We start from the raw sequence: 11,063 nt of genomic DNA, 5'->3' as shown, positions 1-11,063 counted from the left end.
CGCTTGAGCCCAGGAGTTGGAGGTTGCTGTGATCAGTGAAGCCATAGCACTCTACCCAGGGGGATAGCTTGAGGCTCTGTCTCAAAAAAAAAAAAAGTCTGGGGCTATGGGACTTACTAGTAAGGGAAGGTTGCTGCTTTTTTCATGTTTCCCCTGCTTCTGAGGGATAGGCTGGCTATAAAAGGGGAAAGAGGGGCTCTCCTGGGATAGGAGCATGCTTATTGGAATGCACTATGATGTGAATGCGACTTCTGTTTCTATGGCTTATAAAGTTTCCTGTAGCCTCTGCTGCATTGCTATGGGCACCTTTTGTTGGGCGGGTAGGTGTACATGGCTTCCTGAAGTTCCTGTGCAAATTTTTATGTAGCATATTGACTTTGTAGCCTAGTATTACAGCTTGGAGACCTTGGAGTGCATTTTTGTGTGTCTTTCATTAAAGCATAATATTCTGTGACCAGCTATAGAATTTGTATTCTGGGAAGCTGATTGTGAGCCTTCCGGTTATCTCCTTATTTTTCTTACGCTAGTAAAAGTCCTGGGTGGTTTCTTATGTCCTAGGACCTAGGTAAACAAAGAAAATGAATGGAATGGTTCCTTTCCTGGTAATTGAGAAAAGGCAAGGATTATGATTCATCTTTTCTTTATTTCAGTAGGGATTTTAGGAGATAGACCACATTTTGAGTTGATTTTTATTATATCCTCAGAAGGGTAAGGCCACTCCTTATTTTGTGTGGTTATAACACGTGAAAGCCATATTAGCATTTCTTACTTTTAAACTGTTGTCACTATGTTGTGACAGATTTGGTAAGGCTTTTGCTATGCCAGAATAATGTGTTGTAAATATAAACATGACCTATTTTATTATATATCATGGTCACTGCGATGATAAATTATAACAAGAAATTTTGAAGTTGGACATAGGTGAAATTGCTAATTTTGAAGTAGGGAAACTAAAACGGATTCCCTAAAATGAGCATTAAATCTTCTCAGGTTTCTTCAGAGAATAGGCTCATTTGTCATTGTATAAAACTTGACAGAATGTTGTATTCATTCATGAAGTGTAGTGCAAATGATGGCTTTAAGCCTCTTTCATTTTCTAGATCTCCTGTTATCTGATCTAACGTCTAACATCTCTATTTCACCAAGTTGGTATCATATCACTCATTTATTGGCTCATAAACAATTACAAATAGACAACCAAGGAATTGCCTCACATGTGCGGATTTCCATACTGAAATCATCTGGTTTCTTTGAATGTTACCTTATCCTGATTCTGTTTCATCCCTGGGAACATAGATCACAGCTTATTGCAGCAGCTGCTGAATGGGCCTGGGAGGTTAGCCCAAGCCTCTGCTCTCAAGGACTGTGTGCCAGGCCATTGTAAAGTCTTCTGTCACAGGATAAAAGGACCGACCTCCAGTGTCAGATGTAGTGTCAATTCTTTTTTTTTTTTTTTTTTGAGACGGAGCCTCAAGCTATCCCCCTGGGTAGAGTGCCATGGCATCACGCTCACAGCAACCTCCAACTCCTGGGCTCAAGCGAGTCTCCTGCCTCCGCCTCCCAAGTAGCTGGGACTACAGGCGCCCGCCACAACGCCTGGCCATTTTTTGGTTGCAGCCGTCATTGTTGTTTGGCGGGCCCGGGCTGGGGATTCGAACCTGCCACCTTAGGTGTATGTGGCTGGCGCCTTAGCCGCTTGAGCCACAGGCGCCGAGCCAGATGTAGTGTCAATTCTTAAACAGTTACGTTCTTTCTTAGTGAGAGAAGCCTTATTTGCCCGTTCCCTTGCAACAAAGTTGATTGGACTCTATTTGTGCTGAGCCCAAGTTTTGTCCCCTACACTGACATTGTATAAATGATGAATATCGTATCTCTGTGTAGGGAGTAGTATGCAGCTCAGCTCTGCTGGGCTGGAACATTCCTGATGCAAACTGCTTTTCCTGACTCACCACCTGAAACCACTTGCCTGTCTTCTGGGCCCATCGGTTGTGACAGTGAACACCCATGTGCTCTGGCGTCTGGGAGCAGGCAGGGCAGTTGCTGCCTCAGGGGGGTGGCTAGCACATCACTGCACATTTCTGCCAATTCCCTTCAGACCTCTGCAGCTGTTCAGCGTGGCACATGGTGATTAAGAGGCACCACGAGGGAGCATGTGTGTCTATGTGCCTATGTGGATGAAAGCTGATTATGGCAGCCTGACACAGCTTAAGGAAGATAATGGCAGTAAAATCATCTTCTCTGCCTGCAATATTATTTGACCCTCCTGGAGAGTCCATAATATGACAATTTTAAGGAGTTTCTAGAGTGTAGAGAAATAAGATTGATGGCAGATTGCTAAGGTTGTTGACTCTGTTGACTTCCATCCCAGTTTTAGAAATTCATGTTGATTCACTCTTCAGATTTAATTCTGGATAAATACTGATTAAAGTAACCATACTACCCTCAGAGACTTGGTTTTGTCATTTGTGAACTGGGAGTACTAATTGCCTTCCCTCTCTCATGGAGTTTTGTTGTGAGACTCTAGGATGGTGGTAGAGTTTCATGTCTGCCCAGATGCCAGTAAAGTATGTGGTTTGGTTTTGCTAAATAATGCTGTATTTGTATAGAATCTACCATAGCCCTCCTTTTTCAGATATGACTTATTCCTGGCTCTGAGATCAAGAGAAGTATTTCAGTGTGCAACTAAATAATCATTATGTTTTTCCATGTCTTTCTTTGTTGGTTCTGCTTTTTAATCCATTGCATGGATTCAAGTGTTACCTAGTTAGATGTGGCATCGGGGCTTTAGATTTCACAAAATGAGTATATGCTAGTGCTAAAGAGTGTGCATGTGTCTTTCTAATTGAGGAAGCAGTAGAAGAATACATGTTTATTCTTAAAGTGTTTTAACAGCTGTCTAGATTGCCATTCTGCTTGGTAGAATGCCCTTCCAATCCCTCTGTTTGCCATCTGCTGTCCTTCCACTAAAATCTTGACTAAGGAATACTTGTGGTTTAAAAAAAATTCATGTTTATTTCTTTAGAGGCTTATCATGAAATGGAATTCATGGTAACTTTAACATGTCTTCTAGTTTTCCAGAATGACTTCCTTAATGTGTAAGATGGTAAGGTTCACGCCCTTCTGAAAGAACCAGGGCTACCATCCTTTTATAAAAGCAAGAGCAATTTATTTTTTTGTCATTATTTTTTTTGTCCTTAATGCTTAGAAGTCACCCAGTGGAATACAAGAGTTTGTATGTGCTGGGCATTTGGCTCTCAGCAGAATAAGGTAATAACTAGAATCTTCATGGGGATTTCCTCCCAACATAGAATATCTAAAGTTGAGGCTCAATATTTTTTATTTGTGTAATACAGCATTCACAAATGACATATGAATCATTCCTATAACTTCAGTCCCTTAATTGCAGAATTTCTGTCGCCATGGGAACCATTGTATTTAAAGGTGGAATTTGGACAATTGGAGGGTCAAAAATGGTAGAAAGGATGGAATTACAAGAAGCCAGAGTGCATTGACACTTTAATGTGGGCAATAAAGGCTCTCATTGCAGGCTGTCCTGTCATCAGAGACCTTTCTCCCCAAATATATGCCTATTCTGTTAACATCTTTTTTACTATTTCTTTTGCATAAGCAGTTATAGAGATGATCTTCATTTGTAAACTAGTAGCATCCTTTGTATGATTTTTTTTTTTTTAAGACAGAGTCTCACTATGTCACCCTCAATACAGTCCCATAGTGTCACAGCTCAACCTCAAACTTGTGTGCTTAAGCAATTCTCTTGCCTTAACACCTGCCACAACGCCTGGCTATTTTTTGGTTGCAGTTGTCATTATTGTTTAGCAGGCCCAGGCTGGGCTCAAACCTGCCAGCCTCTGTGTATGTGGCTGGCGCCCTGCTCACTGAGCTACGGGCACCAAGCCCCTTTGTATGATTTTCATGCAACTGAAATTTGTTCTGTGAACTAGACTGGCTCCTTTTTAGGCACTTAAAATTGAGCATTTTTCTTGATCATTGCAGACATTTGTGAAATTATGGGGCTGTAAATCATTTAGTGAGTTATTTCAAGTTCAGGTGGCTTTAAAATCTTTCTTTTCTGAGGTACGTACTTTTGGGGGTATGGTGATAGAAACAATCTCCATGTATACAACCAAAATATAAATTCAGCATGTCCAAGACTAAAGTCATGATCATCTAGCAGACAACTGGGTCTCCTTCAGTGTTTGGGGAGTTACTCCATTATCTGTGTTGTCAGAGACATCTTTGAAACTCTGTTATTCCAGTCTCTCACAAAGGCCTGGGGGATGTGTCTAAATGTTTCCTCCTCTTCCACTGTACTGTTGAAGCCTTACTTTTATTTCTTCTGGCTTGAATTCCTGTAGCCACCTTCCTGGTTTTCCCTCAAGAATCAGGGTAAGGGAGCCTCCTCATTTCAGTAGTCTGAAATCAGTCTGGAAACAGTTATATAATGATATTATTTCTATTCTGGTTAAATGTGCTTCTGTGCGCTAGGTTGGCAACCCAGCTACTGTTTATAGCCTTGTTTCTATGGAACAAAATAATCTAAATGTCTAAGTGACCTTTAGGCTATATGGTTCATTTGTAATTTGGTGGCCACCATTGTATAATTTTCATACTATTCAAATTTATTCTGTGAATGAGATGGAATTTTTTTTTAAAGCACTTTCAATAATGTCCATTAGATTTTAAAGGATTAGGACTCTCATGTATTGAGTTTGTGGTAAGCACTAAACTCTGTGAGCATTGTTTTCATTTTTTAAATTTCACTTCCACCTGGCAAGATTTACATATTGTTCTGTCTTTACAAGGTAAAGAAACCAGAACCCACAGAAATTAAGTACTTTACCCAGATAATAATGCTTTAAATTCCTGTACTGAATCAAAGAGCATCGAGAAAGGTCCAGTTTTCCCATGGGTATACTGACTTGATGCTTTTTGGGGATAATGTCTCTTCCTGTATATAACATACACTGTACATGCTACATGAAGTTGATTCTTCAGCTGCCTTGTCCTAGTCTACAGCTGTCAGCAGGTAGTGACAGCACCGTGTGTCTGCCTGCATAGTGCTTTCAGCCCTCTAGACATTATCTCATTAGTCTTTGAGGTGTCCCTGTGAGGTGGTGTTTCATTAAATTATTCTTCAGAGAAACCAGTGTCAGATTACATGTTCTGCTCCTAGTTAGACAGACAATGAAAGATCATAGGGAACATTGCTAAACCTATATTGAAGCTTGATTTCCCTTTCTTTCAATCCCTTGGCATAGATGGGAGTTCTGGGAGTGTCAGGGAGAAAGGAAGGACAGGTGTTGCTTTTTTATCTTGGCCTAGAGCCAGGGAGAAGTAAAGGCGCACTCTAGGTGCTTGTTCCACTGTACAAGGACAGATCTCTGACGGTACTGGGAGTAACATTGCTTAGCAGGAGTGGTTTTTCACTCAGCTAGTGTGAGCTCTTCAAGGACACAGAGCTCTCCTGAGAAGGACTCCACCCTTCTTTCTGACTGTTTAACAGGGTTGTCCTTTTCATTAGAAACACTTTTAAGTTCTGTCTGTTGCAGTGTATTACTTGATCAGCTATGTTAAGTACAAAGCTTCTTGTTCTTAATTACCTCTGATGTATTTTAGTTTGGATTTTATAAACATCTCTTTTGCCATCTCCACATTTTACATTTCATATTAATTTGATTCATTCACACTGTGGAAAAGTCCTTTACATTAATGATCAAAATAGGCCGGAAGGTTGTGAATGCATTGTGATTTAAATTGACAGGTGTATACAAGGTTGCTTGCCCTTGCCTTCTCACTGCCAGCTGTTACCATCAGTGCGGCTGCACATTTTTTCAATAAATGATTGAATGCATTAACCAAATTTGAGAGACTTTTTGAATGACTTATAATTTCTGACCATTCCTTTTTCTAACAAGAATAGATAGAACATGATAGAAACGTGTCAGTATGTGTTGGAGAACAAAGTTTATTATATACATATGCCGTTTACTCTTTGGGTTTTGGGAATGTTGCTAATCTTTTATACCTTGAGTCATTAGCTCCCTTGTTTAGTGAAGATTGAACAGAAATGAATGACTGTGGAGTTACCTATTGCTGGAAACTCAGCAAGGTACCTTCTTGCTGCCACTTAAATGCTCTTTTGTTTTTGTTTTTGTTTTTGTCTGCAGATTGTGAACCTCTGCACTTTGGGGGCCATCAGGGTGTTGAGCTGAGCACACAGTTCTTGGTGAAGTGTGTTGTTTGTGTGATGTATATTGTAATATCCTCTACAGAAAGCATCTCTAAGTTAAATGAAGAAACTAGAGTTTTCAACTGCATTTCTGGAGAGTTCTCTATATGCTCACCTGTGGGAAATGATTTATTAGCTACCAGAATCCTCGAGATTCTCATACCTCTGGGTAATACTCTTATTATTTTGCATATTATTAAAGATTTTCTTCCTTGGACTCCCAAGTTGCTCGTAGTTTTCTGGTGAAAGTTCTTGTATTTATAACGTAATTTGTGGTTGGCTTGACTTAAGCCACCCACTCCTGATCTTCTTAGCTAGATTTCTGAAATGTCGTCCTTGGGGCTGGAACTTTCCATGCTTATTCTCTGCAAACGGAGATTTTATTTTAGGGGGAGGTTTGTGCTGAATCAGCTCAGCTGTGTTTGGGGGTAGGGAGAGGACAGGCTTTTTTCCCCACTTTAAAAATAACCCTTATGTGCCAAAAAACCCTATAAAAAGTGCTGAATTGCAAATCTTCCAACTTCCTATACCTCTTGGTTTACAGAGAATAGATTCTTTTAAGCTTGGGCTTGATGATACTGTGCAGAATATCTTTAAGTTGTAGAGGAGTATAAAGCAACAGTGGATACAGATGTGCTCATTTGGAAAAGAAACCGGACTTGCTATCTTTTTTCAATATTTTTTTCCTCTGTAATATGAGTGGTTTCATCTCCTTTTAAGGGTCTATGTAGGGATAACATAATAATACATGATTATAACATGTATCATTCAGAAATAGTCCACCTTGGGAGCACCAACACACCCAGGTTTCTTTCTGTGTAGCCTATTATGGTGAGTAAGGTTGGGTTAATCATTTAGGTTGCTTGAATATTTCTTTCCCAAGGATATGAATAATTATGCCTGTATGAGAAGATAGGATACACAAGTGTCTACATTGGTTCCAATGTTAAATTTTGTCAGCTTTTTATACTTGGGTGATGGAAGTGCTATTTTGAAGCTACATCTTCATAATTGAGGTCATGCAGTTATAAAGTTAAAAATATGGGCTCCTTGTTTTAATGTATTTAAAGTCTGAGTGACACTTTGCTTTTATCAGAAAGAAGTTCTTCCATTGTTAACTAGAGTTGCCCTTTTTACTTTCACTTATATGGTTATCTTTTTTCTGGCCAATTTTCAGGTACTCCTAAAATGTAGCAATTCTACTTCATAACTATCTCAGGTTTCCTGGTGGTATGTGTAGTGGGTTAAATAGCATCCCTCTAATATACCTTCTGGAAACTTAGAGTGGGACCTTATTTGGAAATACAGTCTTTGCAGATGTAATTAGTTAAGTTAAAAACTTACTAATACTGGGTTATTTGGGCCCTGAAGTCAATGACCAGTGTCCTCATAAGAAGAGCACTGGACACAGAGGGAGGGAGCCCATGTGGCAGTGGAGTAGAGATTGGAGTGATTCAGCTATAAGCCAGGAAAGTGACTGTGAAAAGTGATTGCCTAGAGTCACCCAAGCTAGGAAGAATCAGGGATGACACTTCCCTAGGGCCTTCAGAGGTGTAATAACTCTGTCTACCCTTTGATGTTAGACTTAAAAGCTCCCAGAACTTTGAGGGGGTAAACTTCTGTTGTTTTAAACTATCCAATTTATAGTATTTTGTTGTGGCAGCCTTAGGAAACTAATATTGTAAGAAAGCAATTTAGATTCCTTTTAAATGTGGTCACTTAACTCTTGGCCAGACTTCTAATTTCTGGGTTTATACTTCAGTAATTCTTTTGCTACAGTAGTCTGTGGGAAGGTATCTGGTAAAGTCAGAGTTCTCTTCTCTCTGATTCCCTGTCTATTGCTTCCTTTGTGTTTATTCTTTCTGTCAGTATTCCTCCTGGATGGTAATGCCTTCCCTCCTCCAGACCAGCTGACAGTTGATACAATCAAGTACATTTCCAGTTTTGTTAGTTGGTTCACCCTGAGTCTGTTGTCCTGTTTTCCTTCCTTGAAGGATGAGTGCTGATGTCCACTTAAGAAGCTGCCCTGTCTCATGGCCATACTAGTCACAAGGCCTCCATCACTTCTACTTCAGTAATTAGCATTTTGAAATATGACACACCCTGGGAGAAAACATTCCTGGCAGTAGTTCTTGATGAGCCTCACTCATCCCATTCAAGGCTGATGAATAGAACATTAGGCATAATTAGCGCAAGCCTGTCTTCTGAAACACCGTCTCTAACATTCTGCCTGCTTACAGTGCGCATTGGAGCCTACGTGTGGAGCTAGGCAGGACTTTTCTTCGGTAACTATAGGAATCCCAGGATTTTTCTTCAGTGTTCAATGACTATAAAAATCCCAGGTTTTCTCTTCAGTTGGGCATTTTTAGATTAGGTGTTTTTTTCTTCAACTTTGCCTTTTCACCTCTTCTGGTTTTTGCAAGTGGGCTTTACTGTCCTGACCTGGTCGGGGCTGATGAGCAGTTAGTCCTCTGAAAATAAATGTCAGTAGTTGGTATATTTATTCTCTTTAGGACTCAGTCCTTGAAGCTTTGGTCATGCATAAACACTTACTATGTTAAGAAGGCCTTCATGTGATAAGAAGGAGCCTAGTGAAACCAACTCATTTCTATTATTCATTTAGCAAATATTTTTGGAGCAACTAATCTGTGCCAAACTATGGTCTAGGTATTGAGGATAGAGCCTATTCTCGTAGAACTAATACTTTATATAGTTGTTGGGTACCTTTGAGAAGGTAAAATAAAAATGAATAAAATATCATCTCTGTCACAAATTGCTTAGAGTCTGTCTTACAGTAAGATTATCATGTGAGAAGTTGAATAGGAACAGATTTGAATAACTGGTAAGATAACAAAAATGTGTCACTTGGCACATTTGATTAATATTAATGTGCATTGTACAGATCATAGTTTTCTTTCATAGATAAGAGAGGTCTCTCCTGCTGGGTGACCTTATGTACTTAATGGCCTCAGCTACCAGACATACTGCTGACTTTTACTCATGAATATTTCTACTCCTATCTTCTTTCTCTGCTTCCAAATCTTTTTCTCCAGCTGCGGACTATTCGATACTCACCTACAGATTCCAGTAGATAGCTGCCATCTGTGAAGTCCAAAATAAAGTTTAGGGTTTCCATGTGATTTTTTTTTCCCTCCACCTATAATCCGACTTGGCTTTGTTGCAGATCTTTGTTAATGTCATCATCCATCCATTGTGCTAAGCTTCAGAGCCAGTAATCTCTTGACCTCTACTCCAGTCTTCTCATTAACCAAATTCACCAGGTATCAGATTCTGCCTAGTTATCCTGCTTTTTGTGTTCTTTTCCAGTGAATCTCTTTTAGTCTCTGTGTTCATTATCTCTTACGTTAATTACTGCAACTTTACTTTAACATTCCTTTTAGTCTGTGCCATCTTGCACATTGCTGTGGCAGTTCCTTTCAGAAAGCATAGTCCTGATTATGTCACAAGCTCTAGTGATACCCAGTTGCCTGAAGAAAACAGTCCAACTCCATACGTGAATATTAAAACAAAAGAAAGACAACTGTGTATAAAATGTTGTAATTTCAAATGAACATCCTGCTTCAATTTTCAGTCTTATTTCCTGCTCTCCTCTCCATATAATGCAGCACAGAGAACTTCTCACCATTCCATGGACGTGCCAAACTGTTTCACAGCTTCTTGCCTTCACACTTGTTCTTCTGTCAAGAAGCTTACCCTGATTCTGTATTCCTGGCCCCCCATGCAAAGTCTAGCATTCTCTGTCCTCCTATAATTTTGTGTTCAGTTCTGTAGTAGTAGTTCCCATGTCTAACCTCTGTCTTGTGTTTTCCTCAGCTTACAGTTCCCGAGACTTTGCCCTGATGTTGAGAAGAACCAAGTTAAGGTTCTCAGTAAGCCTTTGTAGAAGTGGTGGGATTTGTCCTGTGTGCTTTGTTACAAGAAATAGGTGTATTTCTATGTAGAGAAGGGGTATACTGAGCTCACCGTGTGCGCTGACCTAGGGAAAGGGTTTTCTTGTCACCTACTTTTTAAATTTTCTCATTCTAATGTGGACTTGGAGCCCTAATTCAAGGAAACTTTAGGCATAGTACTTTCTGACTGAAACACAAACCAAATCTTTAAAAACAGCTAGGCTATATATATTTTTCTTAGGTTTTGCTATTTATGAATTACAATTGTTAGCTCACCTCTTTGTTTGATTGTGAACATGCTTGATGCCTGGTGTAGTAGGGCTTCAAATCCATGGTTTGGCTGATGTTTGAAGACTCCATGAGGCAACCTGAGGGGTCACTCCTTAGGGTTATCGACCTTTATGGGTTTTTTTTAACCCCATAATTGAGATTGTGCAACATTACAGTTTTTTCTTCTTAAAAATCACAGAAGAATTTATTCAACTAGTAGGCAATAAACTATTATTTTTTGGCTTGAATTCCCATTATTATTTTAAAACTCTGACAGAAGGTTGATAAACCCTGACTGCCCTGCTTTTTCATCTCTCCACTGACTTGGAATTCATAATGTTTCTATTCCCCAATAGTAGTGCAGATGAAGTGGAAGTAAATAAGTCAGTGCCTTGCTCCATTTTGCCATGTCTGCCTGCGTGGTGTACCTTTTTGCCTGCCTGGTTGCTGCTGAGTCTAGTCCTTTGGAGCTTGTCATATATACTTTGATGCTCTACGTTTTGAAATGGGTAGCCAGTTAAACAGCTGACTTCTCCCCAGCAGGCCTAATTTCTAACCACCCTTAGCCCCTGTGTATTTATGAAAAACATAAAAAGGGCTCGGCGCCTATGGCTCAACCAGCTAAGGCGCCA

The 11,063-nt window shown here is 39.8% G+C and overlaps 1 protein-coding gene across 1 annotated transcript in view; it reads left to right on the top strand.

Moving 5' to 3' along the window:
• SND1 (staphylococcal nuclease and tudor domain containing 1) overlaps nt 1-11,063 on the top strand; it is a 458,234-nt gene that overhangs the window by 171,835 nt on the left and 275,336 nt on the right. The gene's annotated exons all lie outside the window — the stretch shown is intronic.

This window comes from Otolemur garnettii, unplaced genomic scaffold (genome assembly GCF_000181295.1).
Source record: "Otolemur garnettii isolate 467f Iridium unplaced genomic scaffold, OtoGar3 scaffold00037, whole genome shotgun sequence".
In the NCBI taxonomy this organism is placed as follows: Eukaryota; Metazoa; Chordata; class Mammalia; order Primates; family Galagidae; genus Otolemur; species Otolemur garnettii.
Note: the sequence above shows the minus strand (reverse complement) of the source record. Positions and strands in the feature narration are given on the sequence as shown.